Here is a 21,306-nt window from a genome sequence, read left to right as displayed (position 1 = left end):
GGCGACGAGGATGGGATTCCCGTAAAGAAGGAGGCACACAGACACAAGTGGGTGGGACGCGGATAGTGGAGCCGGTAGCTATCCGTCGGTGCGCCACTCAGGCATTAGTGGGTGGGACGCAGATAGTGGAGCCGGTAGCTATCTGTCTGTGTGCCACTTGGTTATGGAGGGGGTTAATGGGAGGGTCTCCACATGAAGGATTAGAGAGAAATCCGATAACAAGGTCTACTGCGGGACAGAGTCCTTGCTGCTTGTGTAGGAGTTGTTTGTGTTCTGTTATATAGATTGTGGTTGGGGTGGGTGGCACATCTTACCCACAGATTTACTGCTGAATAAATTTTTAGAGTTCTTTTGTATCCATTGCGGGTGTACTGGACTTTTGACACACGGTGGAGTAGGTTTTTTTTCTTTTTCCTTTCCTTCTTCGTTTTGTGTAAGATACAGGAAAGAGGTTTTTGCTTACTCGATATAATGGCTCTAAAAATGCTCTGGAAATCTAGGACAGGTACCAGTGGGTCGGCACCCACAATTGAGAGACCAGGTTGGACCCTGGAACCCTGGAATACCCTTTGGGACAAGTGGGAAGCCTGTACTCGGGTATGCCCAGAACCATCGACTAATCAATCCCCTATGGAGGTTTTAAAATATTGGGAGGGGTTCGTAGAAACATCACATACGAAGGGGAAGGGCTGCCTTAAGCATGCTGGGTGGATGGGGGGTGCTGTCCTATGTGCTTATAAAGTACAATGGGGGCGAACACAAAAGTTGGAGGCAAAAGTTGAACAGCTGGAGAATCAGTTGCGGGAGCTCAAGGCGACTACAATCTTACAACAACAAGCCCTCCTTAGTGAAACAAAACAGCGGGAGGAGTTGGTGCAGAAATGTGCCAATCTTGCTACCCATTTTGCAGTGCGAGCAGCACGCCGGAGGCAAAAGGGCTCCCAAAAGCCGAAGGGTGGCCATCACGTCCGGGCAATTGTAACTGACCCCGGGTGGGATCCCGAGACATGGGATGGTAATGTATGGGAAAGTGGTGATGATGATTCCACCGAGACGGAGGGGGAGGAGGCAGCACCCCTGACCTCTGCAGTGCCTGAGTCAGGGAAGCGAGCTGCTCCCATAGTAAAGCGAAAGGCGGTGCAGGATCCCAACGGCGTATTTGTCCAACAGGACCAGATGGAAGATTATTCCCCTGAGGACATTAAAAACCTCTTAGCAAAATATAGCCAAAAACCGGTGAAAAGCCACAGCATTGGCTGGTATGGCTTATGGAAGAAGGAGGGGATACAGTGTTGATAGATAGTGTAGATGCTAGTAAATTCCTGGGACTTACAACAGACCCATATGTTCATTCAGCTTTGTGGCGGATGACTCCGGGTATAAACCGCACCTTAGTTGCTATAATAGCCGAAGGACTCGGGGATCGACATACAAATGATGGGGCGTGGCCGCAGGGTGCAAAAAGTTGGGCTACTTTACAGCAGGCTATCGCCCTCCTGAAGGCAGAGGGTATGAAGTTAGCAGTGGGTATGGGAGATCCCGGCCTTTATCTTGACCAGCCACTCCTCCCTGGGAGTCGTAACCTGCTCCTTGAGGGCTGTCCAGCAGGTTGGAGACCATATTTGATTCCCCTTTTTATGGCGGAGCAGGGGAACCCCATATCTCAGGTAATTGAAAAGCTAGGTCAGATGGGAGACCTCCCAGGCATCATGACAATGGAGAATAGTACTCCCCGACCCCAACCAATGAAAGAACCGCGCCCTGAACCAGGGCCGCCAGGAGAGCGCGGCTGCTTGTTTAAACAATTACTGGAACAGGGCATCCCCAAAACAGAAATAGATGGGCAGCCCCTATCGGTGCTGCGCCGTTTAGCCCAACAGGGGAACAAGAATCAAATTCGTAAGATTCAAAGCGAGGCCCCAGGTTTCGCTCCCGTGTCTCATTCCGGTTTTGAGCCTCATCCGAAAATCCCACAGTACCCTTGGAAGGAACTAGACGAGACCGTGGCCCAGTTTCACCCAAAAGCTGAATGAGGGTCAGACCAAGCCCTGGGTCTGAGTTGCCGTGTACAGCGGCATGACCCGCATCCCTTTGTAGCCTGCACAATTTGGTGGTCTCCTACAAACAAATAGCCAGTGCGGGCTCTAGTGGACACTGGGGCGGAGGTCACAATTATACACGGCAATCCAGCCAAACATAAGGGGGAGACAAGCCCCGTATGGGGCTTAGGGGACCAACCAGTTATCGGATGCCTAACGCACGTAACATTGCAAATTGGGGAATGGCCCCCCAGGTCTTTTAGGATTATGATAGCCCAGATTGGAGAATAATATATTATTGGTATGGACATACTCCGGGGCCAGACCTTGGAGCTGCCCGATGGTTTATGGGCTTTTGGTGTGGCACAGCAACTGCACATTCGGGCCATCCAAGTAGGGAAAATTCCTGACAAGGCAAATATACCTGTGGCTTACACAGTGGTACACCTAAAACAATACCGAATACCGGGAGGGAAGGCTGAAATTGAGCAAACAATACAAGACCTGCTTCAAGCAGGCGTGGTGCGTTACACGCACTCCCCATTCAACAGCCCCGTCTGGCCAGTTAAAATCCGGATGGGAGCTGGAGGATGACTGTAGATTATAGGGGTGTGAATAAGGTATCTCCACCGATAACCGCTGCTGTTCCTGAAGTAGCTGAATTGGTACATCAGATCCAGGCGCACCCAGGCACCTGGTACGCTGTAATTGATATAGCCAATGCCTTTTTCACTGTCCCCATTCCTCCAGCTACTCAAGAGCAATTTGCTTTTACCTGGGGTGGGACCCAGTATACTTCTTTTACCAGATTACCCCAGGGGTACCTACACAGCCCAACCTTCTGTCACCAAGCCATTCACAAGACCCTACAACAGGTCAGCCGGGAACCTGAGACCCGAATAGTACAATATATCGATGACATTTTAATCCAGGGACCATCCCAAGAGCAAGTACAACGACAACTCGACCATGTCCTAGACAAATTGAAACAGGATGGGTGGGCGGTAAACTTCAAGAAAGTTCAGGGACCCTCAGACACTGTGAAATACTTAGGTATTATGTGGCATCAAGGAAAACAGCAGATCCCTGAACCTGTATTGAAAACTATACAGGAATGGCCATGGCCGACCACTAAGAAACAGGTGCAACAATGTTGCGGACACATATTTAGCTAACGGTCGCAAAAGTATTCCAGATGCCTTTAGAAGGCCTTGAACAGAATAAACAAGAAGACAAAAAAAGAAAGATGCCAATTAGAAGAACACAGGTGCGCATTCCAAGATAAAGGGAACTTGGCACGAAGAACCTCAATTCGGCAGTTTATCTTAACCAATTAGGCTGAGACAAGTTTCGCATGTTTTAGTTAGTATAACCAATTGTGTCCTATGTTTATGTGCGTGGACAGAGATAGTATAACCAATTATATTTTAGCTTTTGGCGCGTGGACAGCTGATGTTTAGCTTGACAAGGTATATAAGCATGCTATTTGGGCAATAAAGGGAGAACAACTTTAACCATATCGGTGTCTGGTTGTTACTTGGCTCACGTCTCCAGATGGTTCCCTGCTACACAACAATTTTTGGGGGCACTTGGCTTTTGGCGGTCGTATCTTCCCTGCCTGGCCATTGTATTGAAGCCCTTATATGTTGTAACCCAAAAGAAGGCCCATTTCCAATGGGAACGTGCACAGCAGGAGGCCTTTGAACAAGCAAAACACATAGTCCAGGAATATTTGGAACTTCACCCTATCCAAGATGGGCCTGTGGAGCTACACGTCTCGCTAGAGCGTGATGTGGCTCTCTGGAGCTTGTGGCAACTACAGGATGGTCGCAGATGGCCTTTGGGGTTTTGGTCCCGCCGGCTTACCAGGGCTGAATTGTGGTATACTGTATTTGAAAAACAACTAGTTGCTGTATATTGGGCCCTGCTCCACACTGAAGCCAGGACCCTTGGGCACGATGTCTTAGTACGGACCGAGACACCGGTGATAGCCTGGGCAATCACTCCATCCACAACACATAAGATCGGCCACGCACAGGAAGCCACAATTATCAAAATGCGGTGGTACCTGCAGGAGAGAGCCAAGCCAGGTCCAAGGGGTACACACCAACTCCATGAAGCAGTGAGCACTGGGGTATTTGAGGAAGGGAAAACAGCTACTGATGTGGTGAATTATCAACTGGGTTTGTGGGGTGTGCCATATGAAGAGCTTACAAAGGAACAGAAAGAGTTTGCCTGGTTCACTGATGGCAGCTGCTCTGCAACAGGACACTGGCGGGCCATCACCTACAACCCTGCTACTAGAACAACTTTCAGTACTGAGGGGGAAATGGGCAGCGCTCAGCTTGCAGAGTTAATAGCAGTTTGGCAAGCTATTGACGCCACCCCACCCAATCACATCTGTTATCTCTACACTGACTCTTGGGCTGTAGCCCAAGGACTTGTACATTGGTTGCCAAAATGGCATGCTGACCAGTGGCAAATCGGGACTAAAGATGTGTGGGGCCGTCCTTACTGGGAGTGTATTTGGGCTCTCCTCCAGGACAGGGACGTCCGTGTATTTCATGTGGACGCACACACGAAAGAACAATCTGAAACACATCTGGGGAATGCACAAGCCAATGTCCTCGCAAAGATTCAATCAGTAAAGCTAGAGGAACAGAGTAACGCCGCATTAGCACAGTGGGCCCATGAGAAGGCCATTCATGGAGGAAGGGATGCCACCATAGCATGGGCCAAGGCCCAGGGTGTACAACTTTCAGTAAAAGATGTACAAACATGTATTGCTCAATGTGAAACTTGCCAACTGCTAAAAAGACATCCTTATTTAGATCAACCAGTAGGGCACATACGGCGGGGCACAACTGGGGGTGAAGTATGGCAGATTGACTATATTGGACCTTTGTGGGAACATAGGCAACAGCGCTATATCTGCGTAGCTGTGGACACATATTCGGGACTAGTAGTAGCAGTTCCCAGCCGCTATAGTAATGCACATACCACAATTAAATGCTTAGAAATGATAGAGCTCTATTATGGTACCCCTGTAGAGATCCAATCTGACAATGGGATGCATTTCAAAAACACCAGAGTAGCACAGTAGGCCAGTGACCGAGGAGTTACGTGGACATGGCATCTTCCTTACCACCCCCAGGGGGCAGGATTAGTAGAGTGCACTAATGGATTATTGAAAGAGCAGCTGAAGCGCTTGGGGGGTGGTACATTCACTGGGTGGGTAGACCATCTAACTGAAGCAGTACGCATCTAGAATAACCGTATCATTGGCCAGAGCTCGACCCCCATCCTACGCATGAAGCAAGGGCAGATCAGAACCACAAAGGTTGCAAATCCAGGAATATCTGTCACACAATGGACGGCCTTCACAGCTACACCCCAAGGCAGTGGATACGCCGTGCAAAGCACTACAGATATAACCATGGCTAGCCAAGAGACGTGGTGGTTCCGCACCGATGTCACGCTGTATCCAGCCTCCGGCAGCTGTCTACGTTTATTGTGTTTGACCCCAGGGCCTTGTGTTACTGAATCCAACTCAGGAATCTGGAAAAAGACCACTCATATTTGGAATCAAAAACACCTCCTCGTGGGCGGTGATCCTACCTACCGCCCCATGGGTTTTGGTATATCATGTCCTGAATGCACCACCAACTACAGAGACCACGCGGTGGTTCGCTGGGGCGCGGGTATGGTATCGGCCCCCATTAGGACAATCGGTTGCGGCTGAAGTTATAGCTGCTGATGACTCACAAACTGTAACTATTGTGGTGCAGGGAGAATCTGCATGGCGGCACGTGCCAGCACAGCACCTAACGCGACGGGAGTAGGGTATGGGCTATGTTTCCCCTCCCCTCTTGTGTTCACAGATGGACATAGTCATGGATACCGCCACAACCCAAAGAAAATGTCTGGATGACCCTGGCTAACATGACCAGACAAGATTCCTTATGCCCCAATACAGCAACACCAAACAATCCCTTTTCCACATGTTTAATAGGGGTTCTGCTGGCATCAACGAAGTTTAAGAACCTATTGACGGAGACCCCCATGCAGCAGGCCATAGACGCGACGGATTGGAATGCCTGGTTTCCACGGATTGGGCATTCATCCTCATTGCCACCCCAGGAATCACAAATTCAGGGGTCCCTGAATGCAGATTGGTGTAGCATTATCTTATTTACTATTAGATGTAGGTAGTATTAGACACACACCCTTACAAAATAGAGCTGCAATTGACTTTCCATTACTTGCTCATGGACATGGCTGCCAAGACTTTGATGGACTCTGTTGCATGAACTTGAGCGACCACTCCACATCTGTTCATGCACAAATACAGGAGCTACAAAGGCTAAGTCACAAACTTGTTGTGCAGACAGGTTGGAACCCTCTTTGCAGGGTGGACATGGGGGTGGCCATGGCTATGACAACTCATCTTAGGTTTTGCTCTTGTATGTCTTGTATTTTTATGTATCATGTGTTTTGTCCCCTGTATTATTCAACTAATATGACAGATTATGGATACTCTGCTGCAACAACATATCGTATGAATGGTAGAATATTGTTGTGTTCCATCCACGGACCACGCAGTGGCATGTATACGGATGGCTTAAAAGATGGAATTTTGGTCCGTTGATGAACACTGGGGGAGAAGTAGATAGCCGAGAAAAATGCAGTCAGCACAGAAAACGGATGGTTTGTTGCCCGTTGCTTGGAATGCTGACCACAGAGATAAGAGAGCTGAGCAATACTGGGGGAAGACGGACAGCAGGCTGTTGCACAGCACAGCTGTGAGCATGGTCGGCGCGTGACTGCTGGATTATGACAATATGCCGTGTGTACAAAGCCCATGAACCAGTAGACAGGATGGCTATGGCTTGTGCAGCGCGCCTGGCCAGCGAGCGCATGCATCATAGGCTCCCTATGTTGCAACCGAGGCGTGTTTTGGCACCCGCTGGCCACGTGTGCCGAAACCCGTTCCTCTGCAAATGTATAAATACCGGGATTTTTCCGAAGAGCATCAGGCTGGTGTACGGCAAGGCCACCGTTGCCTCCGTGGGGACGCCCACGTAAAGCTGGCACCTACCGATTGCTGGGCTGAGCTCGCGGCGCAAGACGGCACAAGAATGTATGGATGGTCCATCTTCCTTACAGTCCTTGGGTCGGTATGTTAACTTGCTTTACAAGATACCCTTAGCATAACGCACATCTGTAGTTAATAAATGCTTGCTTTTTCCCCTTATAGTCAGTGTGTGTGTGTTCGCCTTCTTGGGAATCCTCGAAACCACCCTAAAACACCCAGACAACCCACAATTACCCAAAGATCCAGACGAAGTCCAATGCACACGACCAATGTGGCAGAAGTTTGTATGGAGCGCACCATCGTCCTATGCCAACTCACTGGCGATAATGACCTGGAAAGACGAAGAGGCACCAACAGTGGATGAAGTGGCTCACCAACTCCGTCAATACGAAGAAAATCTTTCTTCCTCCCTACAAGCCTGCATTTTGGCTGTGAAGAAGCTGTCCCAGGATTTCCAGCAATTCAAAGAGGATATGTCCTACTCCCCACCTGTAAGGACCAATGTCTCAGCTATTAGGCGTGAGCGCTCCTCTGCCCAAGAGAGACAATATAGAAGGTACACACCGCGAGGTGCCCTGTGGTTTTACTTATGTGATCATGGAGAGGACATGAGGAAATGGGATGGAAAACCTACCTCAGTCCTAAATGCACGGGTACGTGAGTTGTGAGGAAAAACCACCACAAAAGGGGATTCTACCAGGGAAAATGCCGCTCCAGTTTCCAAACAGAGTAGAAGGGCTGATCTTATTTCTGATCCTCTTGAAGGGACTTCTGAGCCAATTTTACGAGAAGTGAGTACTGGATACTCTGACCAGAATTAGAGGGGCCCTGCCTCCAGCCAGGTGGAGGAAAGGGATAACCGGGTCTATTGGACTGTGTGGATTCGATGGCCTGGCACATCAGATCCACAGGAATATAAGGCTCTAGTAGACACTGGTGCACAATGTACCCTAATGCCATCAAGTTATAAAGGGGCAGAACCCATCTGTACCTCTGGTGTGACAGGGGGATCCCAAGAGCTAACTGTATTGGAAGCTGAAGTGAGTCTAACCGGGAATGAATGGCATAAACACCCCATTGTGACTGGCCCAGAGGCCCCATGCATCCTTGGCATAGACTATCTCAGGAGAGGGTATTTCAAGGACCCAAAGGGGTACTGTTGGGCCTTTGGTATAGCTGCACTGGAGATGGAGAAAATTGAACAGCTGTCCGCCTTGCCCAGCCTCTCTCAAGACCCTTCGGTTGTGGGGTTGCTGAGGGTTGAAGAACAACAGGTGCCAATTGCTACCACGACAGTGCACCGGCGGCAATATCGCACCAACCGAGACTCCCTGATCCCCATCCATAAGCTGATTTGCCAATTGGAGACCCAAGGAGTGATCAGCAAAACTCGCTCACCCTTTAATAGTCCCATATGGCCCATGTGGAAATCTAATGGGAAGTGGAGACTAACAGTTGACTATCGCGGCCTTAATGAAGTTACACCACTGCTGAGTGCTGCTGTGCCATATCTGCTAGAACTTCAATACGAACTAGAGTCAAAGGCAGCCAAGTGGTATGCCACAATTGACATCATTGCTAATGCGTTTTTCTCAGTCCCTTTGGCAGCGGAGTGCAGGCCACAGCTTGCTTTCACATGGAGGGCTGTCCAGTACACTTGGAATCGATTGCCCCAGGGGTGGAAACACAGCCCCAGCATTTGCCATGGACTAATCCAGGCTGCACTGGAAAAAGGTGAAGCTCCGGAACACCTGCAATACATTGATGACATCATCGTATGGGGCAACACGGCAGAAGAAGTCTTTGAGAAAGGGAAGAAAATAATCCAAATCCTTTTGAAGGCTGGTTTTGCCATAAAAGAAAGTAAGGTCAAGGGACCTGCACAGGAGATCCAGTTTTTCGGAATAAAAAGGCAAGATGGATGTCATCAGAACCCAATGGATGTGATCAACAAAATAGCAGCTATTTCTCCACCAACTAATAAAAAGGAAACACAGGCTTCTTAGGTGTCGTGGGGTTTTGGAGAATGCATATTCCAAATTACAGTCTGATTGTAAGCCCTCTCTATCAAGTGACCCGAAAGAAGAATGATTTTAAATGGGGCCCTGAGCAACAACAAGCCTTTGAACAAATTAAGCGGGAGATTGTTCATGCAGTAGCCCTTGGACCAGTCCGGGCAGGACAAGATGTTAAAAATGTGCTCTATACTGCAGCCGGGGAGAATGGCCCTACCTGGAGCCTCTGGCAGAAAGCACCTGGGGAGACCCAAGGCCGACCCCTGGGGTTTTGGAGTCGGGGATACAGAGGATCCGAGGCTTGCTATACTCCAACTGAAAAAGAGATATTGGCAGCATATGAAGGAGTTCGAGCTGCCTCAGAAGTGGTTGGTACTGAAACACAGCTCCTCTTAGCACCCCGACTGCCAGTGCTGGGCTGGATGTTCAAAGGGAGGGTCTCCTCTACACATCATGCAACTGATGCCACGTGGAGTAAGTGGGCCGCACTGATCACACAACGAGCTCGCATAGGAAACCCCAGTCGCCCAGGAATTGTGGAAGTGATCACGGACTGGCCAGAAGGCAAAGATTTTGGAATGTCGCCAGAGGAGGAGGTGACACGGGCTGAAGAGGCCCCACTGTATAATAAACTGCCAGAATATGAGAGGCAATATGCCCTGTTCACTGACGGATCCTGTCGCATTGTGGGAATGCATCGGAGGTGGAAGGCTGCTGTATGGAGTCCTACATGACTAGTCGCAGAAACTGCTGAAGGAGAAGGTGAATCGAGTCAGTTTGCAGAGGTGAAAGCCATCCAGCTAGCTTTAGACATTGCTGAAAGAGGGAAGTGGCCAGTGCTCTATCTCTATACTGACTCATGGATGGTGGCAAATGCCCTGTGGGGGTGGCTACAGCAATGGAAGAAGAACAACTGGCAGCGCAGAGGTAAACCCATCTGGGCGGCTGCACTGTGGCAAGATATTGCGTCCCGGCTAGAGAATCTGGTTGTAAAAGTACGTCATGTAGATGCTCACATACCCAAGAGTCAGGCCACTGAAGAACATCAAAACAACCAGCAGGTGGATCAAGCTGCCAAGATTGAAGTGGCTCAGGTGGACCTGGACTGGCAACATAAGGGTGAGCTATTTATGGCTCAGTGGGCCCATGATGCTTCAGGCCACCAGGGAAGAGATGCAACATATAGATGGGCTTGTGATCGAGGGGTGGACTTGACCATGGACACTATTGCACAGGTTATCCATGAATGTGAAACATGTGCTGCAATTAAGCAAGCCAAGTGGCTAAAACCCCTGTCGCGTGGAGGGCGATGGCTGAAATATAAACAGTGGGAGGCCTGGCAGATTGACTATATCACACTCCCACAAGCTTGCCAAGGCAAGTGCCATGTGCTTACAATGGTGGAAGCAACCACTGGATGGCTGGAAACATATCCTGTGTCCCACGCCACTGCCCAGAACACTATCCTGGGCCTTGAAGAGAAATTTTTATGGCGACACGGCACCCCAGAAAGAATCGAGTCAGACAACGGGACTCACTTCCGAAACAACCTCATAGACACCTGGGCCAAAGAACATGGCATTGAGTGGGTATATCACATCCCTTATCACGCACCAGCCTCCGGAAAAATCGAACGATACAATGGACTGCTGAAAACTACATTGAGAGCAATGGGGGGTGGAACTTTCAAACATTGGGATACACATTTAACAAAAGCCACCTGGTTAGTTAATACTAGAGGATCTGCCAATCGGGCTGGCCCCGCCCAACCAAGACTTCCACATACTGTAGAAGGGGATAAAGTCCCTGTAGTGCGCATGAGGAGTATGTTAGGAAAGACAGTCTGGGTTAGTCCCCCCTCAAGCAGAGACAAACCCATCCAAGGGGTTGTTTTTGCTCAGGGACCTGGGTACACCTGGTGGGTGATGCAGAAGGATGGGGAAGTTCGATGTGTACCTCAGGGAGATTTGATTTTGGGAGAGAATAGCCAGTGAATTAGGCTGTATGATATTTAACTGCTAAATAACCTGCCAATGTATGTCATTGTATCTATAGTGTCTATATGCCATATCAAGGGTATTACTGTAAGAATTACCCAAATGACTGAAGGATGGACTTTGAAACCAAGCCAAGTACAACAGTGATAGAACTTGAACTGGTGCCCTGCAATTTCCTCGAGATCAGCCTCTTCGACCTGCAGGCCAAGGGTGTGGGTTGCACCAAATGTACCGGCCACAAGTTCCAGAGGCAGCATACAACAACCTAACACCTCACACCATCTCTCTTATCCTGAAGAACTGTTACAACAGATGGAGCCCCAAAGTCATGGACTAAATAAAATTGATGGACACATTGGAGGGATAGCCCATCGACTAAGGGAATACTATTTGTGTGTGTGTGTGGGGGGGGGGGGATGTCCATATACATATATATATATATAAGACAAGGAAAGTGGTAGTAGTTGATTGGAAAATGTAAGATCTGGGCATGATGTAGATGGTATAGAATAAGGGGTGGATAATGTCCTGGGTTCAGCTGGGATAGAGTTAATTTTTACAGGAACCTGGGAGGGGGGGGGGCATAGCCGGGGCAGCCGACCTGAACTAGCCAAGGAGCTATTCCATACCATGTGACATCATGCTCAGTATATAAATGGGGAGCGGGCCGGGGGGAGGGCTCTCGACTTTCGGTGGCGGAGCGTCGGGTTCCGGGTGGTGAGCAGTTGCACTGTGCATCACTCTTTTTGTATATTCTTTCATTAGTACCGTTGTTGTTGTTGTAACCTTTTTTTGTGTTGTCCCAGTAAACTGCCCTTATCTCAACCCTCGAGGTTCCAGGTTTTTTTTTCTTTTCTCTCCTCCATCTCCTCCCTATCCCACCGGAGGGGGGCGGGAGGAGTGAGCGAGCGGCTGCGTGGTCCTTTGTTACCGGCTGGGCTGAAACCACAACAGGCATATATAAAAATTTATGAATGCCCCACTGTTTTCCTAATTTATATTCTAAAGGTTTACAAAAATATGCCTTTTCACTTTGGCCAGTCACTCCTTTCACCATGACATAATCATCTCCCAGGGGCATCAAAGCTTGATTCAGAACCGAGTATGTTGCTCCTGTATCTACCAAAAATTCTACCTCTTGTTGTGTTTTCCCTAGCTTAATTATAACCAGTGGGTCCGCTACGGTAGATTCCCCAGGTTCCCGTCAATCTCCCTTCATATGGGCTACCGTTCTTCCTGTTTGAGCCCTCTGATCCTCCTTGTTCCTTGGGCATTCCTTTTTCCAATGACCGAATTTCTTACACAAAGTACATTGATCCTTGCCCAGTCGGGGCAAGTCTCGTCTAGGCCCTCTTCCTCTTTCTTCCTGGATAACAGCCATTAATTTCCTTTGCCCTTGCCTATATCCTTCCTCTCTGTTACTAAATACTCTCCATGCTTCATCCAACAATATTTCTTAATTCCTACGCTCTGTAGGGTTTAATTTCTGAAGTTTGCGCCTTATATCCCCTGTAGATTGACCCAAAAACAGGGAGACTAATTGTTGTACTCCTACCTCTGACCCAGGATCCAGCGGTGTGCTGCGGCGCATTACATCCCTCAGTCGATCCAGGAATTCGGATGGAGACTCAGAAGGACTTTGTTTGACTGCATGTAAAGCTGACCAATTTATAGTTTTGGGGATTGCCCTCTCCATTCCTTTTGTAATCCAATCCTGATACCCCTGCAATCTTTCCATATGTGCAGATCTATTAACATCCCACTTTGGGTCTTGGAGAGGGAAATATTCCTTAATGTCCCCTCCTGTAATCTTATAATGATCTTCAGCTAAGTTCCCTGCTGTTTTTAAAATCAGCTGTTTCTCTGTCTCAGTCAGGTATTCCAGTAATAGCTGTATATCCTTCCAATCAGGGTTATGCTGTTTTACAATAAATTGGAAATGCTTAGTTACACTTACCGGATCACTCCTATAATCTTTTGCAACCTTTTTCCATTCCCCTAGGTCAGCAGTAGAAAAGGGTACTTTGATTAACATTGTCCCACCATCCGGCCCCACCGCCTCTCGGAGAGGTGCTTGTAAAGCTGTTGAGGTAGTTTTCTTCCTAGTACGGGAAGATACAGGGCTGTTCGGGGGGGTCGGAGTTCTATCCGAGTCTGCATCCTGTTCCTGTGGTCGAGGGGGAGGCTTAAACAAATCAGTTAGATCTTGTTCTGGTGCCTGATGGATTTTATTGGTCTTTGTACATCTTTGTCCAATACTACATGCCGAACAACACCGCCTCAGTTTACCTCTAAGCTCCTTGTTGTTCTCTTGCTCAAGTGCAAGCACCATGGGGTTCTGTGGGGGTACCATTCCACAGTCCCTTTGCCACTCCGGATGGTTTCGGAAAGTGAAAAACATGTCTGCATACAAAACCTCATCCCATTTTCCTTCTCTCCTTAAAAACAGCATTACTTGTAATAAAGTATTATAATCTACTGACCCATTAAGTGGCCACTTAGCATCACCTTCTAACTTATACAACGGCCACCACTGATTGCAATATTTAATAAGGTTCTTTTTACTTTCCGTACCTCCGGTCCCAACAATATCTTTCCAGTGGGCAATTACACAACCCAGAGGACTCTTCCTTAATACTCCTCCTTGATTGTTTCCCATTTTATAACTTCTCCTTTTAATAAGCTTCCATGCAAATCGTTCCTTACACTTCTTTATAGTCTTCCCCCAGTTTCCCTCCCACACGTCCCAAATTTCTGGAATTAAATTTTCCTTTACACACCAATATTCTTGGAGAGCTCTTTCCCAATCATAAAAGTGTGGAATTTGGGGAAAACACTCAAGGCAGTCTGGTTTCCGTCTGGTAGATGTACAGTACCACCTTCTCCCACAAGATTTACACTTCATCAAAACCCAAGCCGGATGCTAATTACTATATAGTCCAGTTACAAGCCCACATACAAAGCAGGGAATCACCCCTATTAATACGTAAAGACATTCACACATTAACAAACATACATACACCTATAAATTTCAACATATCATTTCCATACACCCACACAAAATCTTTAACATAAATTTCCAAACATTCACATCATACAGTCATCGCTCCAGTTGACAACCTTTCAGCAGCTGCAAAAATAAATCAAACGCAATTGCGAGGGGGTCCACTTACCCCAAAAATGCACCAAGCGCAATTGCGAGTGGTGCGCTTACCCTTCTCCTGCCTCTTATATACCAGTCATCGACAGGTCCGTCCTGGCTCCCGATACCGGGATGCAGCGGTCACCCCGGATTTGCTCGATCTACCCCCAAGATCGCTGGCGGCCGCTCTATCGGTCAGCAAATCCCCCCCTTGTTACCATACAGGGTACCCTCCTCCCATACGGGGACTACGCTGCACACCAGATGTCTCTGTGCGATTTACCAGCTGCCCTGGCCTGTACGATTTACAGGCTCCCTCTGTGACACATACCGTTTGGTCCGTGGCTTCAGGAGGTTGTTGTCTGCTCCCGCGGTGAGCGGCTGGCAGCGGAGGCTCCTCCGAGGAAAGTGCTTGGGGCGTGCCTAGGGGCGTCCGCTCCGCAGTCGGTCCCTCAGCCGAGCAGAGAGTCTCCTGCCTGGCTCGCCAAACTGACATGCGGAAACAGACTCCACAATCAGTGAGATTGTAAAGGAGGTATGTTCATTCAGCGCTGGGCAGCACGGGGGGTAGTCCCACCAAAGTCGTGCACGCCCGACTTGGCAGTTCGCTTCAAGTTTATACAGTCACTTGTTACATATTCACAATACGCCTATACATATGCATGACCTATCCCCGCTTCATATTAAAATTAGCTCCGAGAGGTCATTTCCATAGTCTCCTCTCAACTGCGCTTGCGCAGTGCCTCTTTATGGTGGTTGTCTGGTGGTCACAGAGATGAAGATAGATGACTCCGTCACCGCTAGTAACCTCTTTTCTTGCGCAGGCTCAGTGGTTTCTTGGTATTCACCCAAGCCGCAAGACCAGTCTTAGCTGGCTCTTGGGGCCAGCTCCTGCTTCTTATCAGGAACTGTCTCTGCCTCATTGGCTGGTTCTTGGGACCAGCTCTTCTTATCAAGGACTGTCTCTACCTCAGCTAATTTCAACAATGTAAGCGCTAAACATCATCTTTCATCCCCCTTTATTATGTCTACTGAGATTCTTTTGACTCCCCTTGTCTCACACGGGCTTCAGTTCTTCATGAACTTCTCCAGCATGTGTCCTTTCCACGGGGTGCAGTCCTTCAGGAATGGACTGCTGCAGTGTGGGTCCCCCGCAAGGCCACCAGTCCCACCAGAAGACCCGCTCCAGTGCGGGGTCTCCATGGGGTCACAGCCTCCTTTGGGCACATCTACCTGCTGTGGCTTGGGGTCCTCCACAGGCTGCAGGGGGGCAGCCTGCCTCACCATGGTCTTCACCATGGGCTGCAGGGGAATCTCTGCTCTGGCAACTGGAGCACCTCCTCCCCTTCCTTCTTCACTGACCTTGGTGTCTGCAGAGTTGTTTCTCTCACATATTCTCACTCCTCTCTTCCGGCTGCTGTTGCGCAGCATTTTTTTTCTCTTCTTAAATATGTTATCACAGAGGCGCTACCACTATAGCTGATTGGCTCAGCCTTGGCCAGCAGTGGGTCTGTTTTGGATCTGGCTGGCACTGGCTCTATCGGTCATGGGGGAAGCTTCTGGCATCTTCTCACAGAAACCACCCCTGCAGCCCCCCCTGCTACCAAAACCTTGCCATGCAAACCCAATACACGTGGACAGTGCTTTATGGGAATCATTAATGTGTCAGCAGGTTTGGCCTAAGATTCCTGCAATATTCCTATAATTCACATGCTCCTGCATTTGGCCAGTAAGAGCTGGAAGTTCTTACTTATGTCACGTTTTAGATGCACAATATTGAAGTGACATATTGCATGCTTGTCCCCCTTCTTGGTCTATACACTTTAAAACAGGATGATGTTTCTGCAGAAAGTTTTCTGTGTAAATATGCCTACTCACAAGACCTCCTTTTAACTACATAGTTTTCTGCATGAGCTGTTCCTCAACAGAATTTCTGTTGACATGTTTTCTTCAGTAGTGCTTTGCTCCTTCTCCCAAACATTTTTCAGGAGTGAAGTCCTGAGAAAGAGTGCTTAATAAAGAAAATGAGCTTGTGGTTAGACTGACTGGATGTACTGGGTCTGGCTGGGACAGAGTTAACTTTCCTCATAGCAGCCCATATAGTGCTGTGCTTTGCATTCGTGGCTAGAACAGTGCTGATAATGCACCAATGTTTTGGCAGCCTGTGGCGGGTACACCCGCCCTGATAGAGCAAAACTTCTTGGCCATGGAAAAGAGGAAAAAAACCCTAGAAGCTGCGGTTCGGGGGTCGAGCCGCCCCGCCCACACAGTGGGGTCCAGTTACAACCGCCAGGTACACACTTTGGTCAGGAATAAGGAAGTGTTGGCCCTCGGCCAAGGAGGACTAACATGACCTTATTTGACCACAGATCAGATTCGACTGATAAACGGAGCCCCGCCGGAGGGAAATTGAGTCGGTCCTCCTCGGAGCAGCGGGTCTGCAGTCAGGGACTCTCCCCTTGGGTCGGGACGCCGCCCAAGGTAACTCCTGCAGGTTGAGAGCCCTCATTTTTTAGGTGAGTGATATGCACATTTTGGGTTACCATTTCTAAAGCTTAAGAATTCTGAAGTCAGTTGTGTAGTATTAATTTCCCCTTACATCATTGAACCTGTGGTTCACTAATGTTGTCGGAGTTCCAAACGGTTTTGATTGAAGAATAAATTTGTTCAATTTAACACCTGTTTAATTTGATTGGATGAGCCTCCATGACATTACCTCGAGGCTTTCTCTCCACCACCCCCACCCCCAAAGGCCAGTAGGCTGGGGGTGGGCAAGAGGTTGGGAGGGGACACAGCTGGGACAGCTGACCCCAACTGACCAAAGATATTCCATACCATATGATGTCATTCTCAGCAATAAAAGCTGAGAGAAGGGGGGGACATTTGTGGTTAAGGTGCTATGTGTAATGAGGTTCTGCTTCCCAGGAAGTGGCTGGACATCACCTGCTGATGGGAAGTAGAGAATAAATTTACTCTTTCTGCTTTGCTTCTACACATGGCCTTTGCTTTTCTTATTAAACTGCCATTATCTCAACCCACAAGCTTGTCCATCTTATTTTCTCCCCCTGTTCTGTTGAGGAGGGGGAGCAAGAAAACAACTGGGGGAGGGAGGGCTAGCAGCCAGCCAAGGTCAACCCACCACACTAGATCTGTGCTCAAACTCTGGATTAAATTTCTGGGTTTACCACATACTACATGTATGACCTGAGGCAAGGTACACTGCCTCTTTATACAGCAATTTCTCATCTTGAAAGTGGGGATAATAATATTTTCTCTACATGACAGGATTCTTGTGAAGTATAGTTCATTAACAGTAATGAGAAGCTTAAATAGAATGGTAACAATGTTTGCAACAGTTCTTTGTATTCATCAGATAATGACACTCCATCATCTAATCATGTACAAGTAAAACACCATCAGTAGGGCATAGGGCTGGGACTGGTGGTTTTCAGTGGCTGGATCTGTAAAAGGGAAGATGAGTGACTAGATCTGTGACCTGATTCAAACACCCCTCACACGGTCCTTCAGAAAGCAATTCAGAAATAACCACATCTGGTACTTCAGTGGCACAAAGGCAGGCCTCTAAGAAAAATGTCCAAAATCATAAAAAAGAGTCTGTAAAAATAAAAAAAAAAGGCAAGAGAACAAGGAAAATCAATTGAAGGCATTGCAGGAGCACTCATGCATTGCATTGTCAGTTGATACAGCTTTTATTAAAGACATGAAACCTATATTGTTAATAAGCCTAAATATCAGGTGTATTCATATAGACTAAAAAGAGACCAAAAGTTTTTTAATACTTTTTGATATGTTTGATAGCCTTTTCAGACTGTTTTATAACAGTTTGCTGATTTAGGTATAGACAAGGAAACTTTCCACTCTATAATTGGTCTCTGTGTCTCTTTCTCTGTGATACTGTCCAAGTTCAGCTTAGTGGAAACTCTTTTAACACTGCAACATTTTCAGTTTTACCCATGCAGCTGAACCACACATGATCTGTAAAATAAGGACAACTAGTACACAAGTGAGATGGAGGAGGATGGCAGCTTCTCTTAATTTGGAGGACTGGAACACAACAGAACTGAGGTATCTCTGGGTATAGCTGCCACCAGTTCCTTGCCACTCAGTGGGAAAGATCTGATCCTGCACATTGGTCAAGTTTCATGTTTGAGTCATGCTTGCCACTTTTAGTGGCAAAGTGAAACCTTTTTTCTTCTCTTTTAAGGACAATATATGGTCCAATCTAATGGAGTGAGGTCTGTTCAAGAGTCACAGTGGTGCAATACCTATTTTGAATCAATAAGAGCTATGGGTGTGGAACACTCAACAGGAGCCCTAATCATTCTGCAAAGTCAGGTTTGTATTGCTGCCATAGACTGAAATCCTAATCCTACAAGGGGGATAAGTAAGACGGGAAAGTTCATCAATTTACAAAGGGGGTTTGCTGCTGTAAATAGCCTGAGGTCATAAGCCAGAGCATTTGGTCATGGTTTACATTTTCTTTTCTTGAAGGGCTGACATGGATCATATCAGTTCTCATGAACGTATTTCACACGTCTCTCAAGGCCTTATGAATGCCAGAACAGAATTAACTGGTTTTTATGCTATCCTGGGATGTGCTATTTCCTGATAAAGCAAAGGTGAGCATCCGAGCAGGTGAGATGACTCCCTCCTTCCTCCAGATTCTTCTCTCTCAGTTGACTTCAGGAGGAATCTGGAATGCTGGCTTCACCCAGCTCCCTAACTTCATGGACCTGAAAGGAAAGGAGAGGAATCCTACTCAGGGAGAAGGATTCTCCTCCTGGCTGGACAGAGAAAGCTCTCTGGTGGACAGGGAGAGTTTGTCCCCAGGACCGCACGTGGCACCAGCCAAAGTCCGATTTCCTAGGTGGTTCAAATGCCCTGTTAAGATGATTTTGGAAAACACTTTTATAACAGGATGGGGCAGATGTCAGGAAGTTCTAGGAGTGCCTTGCTGACCAGGGCCCGCAGTGATGAGAGCCGTGTAGGAGGAACATACCCCACATAACTGACCACAGCTAGGGAGGAGCTGCCAGGCCTGCTCCCACCGGCTGCCCCACCGCCGCCCACTGACTCACCCCGCCGCCCCGGGCTGGCAGCGAGGGGCCGCAAAAACGACGATATACCCCAGGCCGCACTGGACCTTGCTGGGCCGTGAGGCCCACAGACACTGTGGCTACCCCGCCCAGCCACCCCCGGGGGGGCTCCTGCAGCTCCCCGGTGATGCCGCGCGCGGCATCAGGGAGCGCTGCAGCACCAGCTACCTCACTAATCCCTGGCACTGCGGCCACGTCCGGCGGCGGTTTGAAAGTGCGGCAGCAGAGGGGCGGGTTGTATATAAGGGCTGACAGGAAAGAGCAACTCCTTTAGTTGCTGCTTGTGTCTCCTTTATTCGCTGTCTTCCTCGTCGTGCTGAGCCCAGCCGGTAGCGTGGAGTGAGCCGGCCTGGTGGATCTGTTCCCATCGCCGCACTAGCGCCACTGAGGTCGCCATTTTCACCTCCTCCCCACCCCAGACCCTCCCGGCCGGGCTCGCAGCGCGGCGGGGGGAAGGCGCTTCGCCGGCGGCAGCAGGCAGTGTTTGGCGCTCAGCTGCGGTAGGAGAGTCAGCCGGGAGGGCGAAGAGAGGCTAGCGCCGCTCCTGCCCGTTGCGTGTGACCACCCGGCCATCACCAGCCTCCTCCATTGATTTCGCCTCTATCCTCCTCCACCCCTCCCTAGCACCGTGGAGAAGGGGCACGGGACTCCCGAAAGGAGGGGGAGAAGGTACCAAGGAGAGGTGGACAAGGAGAGACTGCCACTGCGCATAGCGGTGAGTGACGGGGACAGGGATTTGGGTTCCCCCGCCAGCCCAGTCGGCGGTTTTACCACCCCCTCCTTCCCCCGTGAGCCCGAGGAGCGGCCTCGCCGGCCTGCCCGCCATCAGGGGTGCTGCTGGCGCCGGATTGGGCAGGGTGCCGTGGAGCAGGTACCTGCGGCCGGCAGCGAGTCGGGCTGCGCCTCGGGCACCGGAACCGGTTGCTCCCTTCCCCTGGGCAGGGAGCTGGCAGAAACCCAAGCCCCCCTCCCACGGACCGGAGCAAGGGGGTAGTCCCGGCAACCTCTCCCTGTAGAGTCCCCAGTCTGCCGGCGGCGGCTCCTTGCCGAGGAGCCCACCGGTATCTTCCGTACTACAAGCCCTCAGCCCTGCGACTGGGCTGGGCGAGCTCCCCGCGAGCGGCGGCAGGGCCGCCGAGGCCCGGGTGAGGCGTTGTGAGAACAGCCCCCTTGCAGGGGTACTTAACCTCAGAACAGGTAGGCTCTTTGTCAACAGTGCGGTGAGCGATGCTCTCGAGGCGTTTTAAAAACCGTTTTCTTCTGACACTTTAACAACAACAACAACAACAAAAAAACCCCAAACAAACCAAAAAAAGAGAGGCAGGCAAGAAACAGCGTTTCTGGTAGATTATAAAAATTAGGATGTTAGTGGGTGGGTTGGTGGGGTGGTTTTTGTGTTGTTTTGTTTTTTCGGGGGGAGGTAGATGTGAGAGCAGACTGTGTTGAGGGAGGGCAAGTGGTGCTTTGAACAGGTTGCTCGGTGGCAGACCTGTGGGAGGTCAAGGCTGTGCGGGGGCCCTGAGCACGGCCTGTGTTGAACACAGGGTGTGGTGGCCTGCTGGGGATGCTGCGGTGCCTCCCTCCCGAGCAAGAGGCACGAGTGTCTGTTACCTCCCCCCCTCGCATTTTAAAATAATGGTATAGCTTATTGTACAACGGTATGAAATGCAGAATGTCACTCTGAAGAAAAATTCCTTGAAGCTACCTATTAAACCAAGTGTCTAAAGGCCATTGGGGATGTAACAGTGAAACTCATTTTGTATCCAAAGAGCTAAACTCTTATTTTAACAAGGTGGTTTGAAATGTGGGGCTTGTCTTGGATTAAGCATTTAATTTTTAGTCTGTTATGTAGTATATGTAACTTTATGCTTTTATCAAAATTATAAATCTTTTATAGGCCC

The 21,306-nt window shown here is 49.1% G+C and overlaps 1 protein-coding gene across 2 annotated transcripts in view; it reads left to right on the top strand.

Moving 5' to 3' along the window:
- The first annotated feature begins 19,453 nt into the window (after positions 1-19,453).
- Positions 19,454-21,306, top strand: part of LOC128136122 (CDC42 small effector protein 2-like) — a 148,432-nt gene continuing 146,579 nt past the window's right edge. Inside the window, exon 1 of one of the 2 annotated variants that reach the window (XM_052775271.1) lies at positions 19,454-20,120. The gene's annotated coding sequence lies outside the window, so the exon portion shown is untranslated. Of the gene's footprint in view, positions 20,603-21,306 lie in introns of both variants that reach the window. The other variant, XM_052775272.1, reaches the window with a different exon arrangement.

The sequence above is a fragment of the Harpia harpyja genome, chromosome W (genome assembly GCF_026419915.1).
Source record: "Harpia harpyja isolate bHarHar1 chromosome W, bHarHar1 primary haplotype, whole genome shotgun sequence".
NCBI lineage: Eukaryota > Metazoa > Chordata > Aves > Accipitriformes > Accipitridae > Harpia > Harpia harpyja.
The sequence above is the reverse complement of the archived record's forward strand: the minus strand, read 5'-3'. Positions and strand labels throughout refer to the sequence as shown.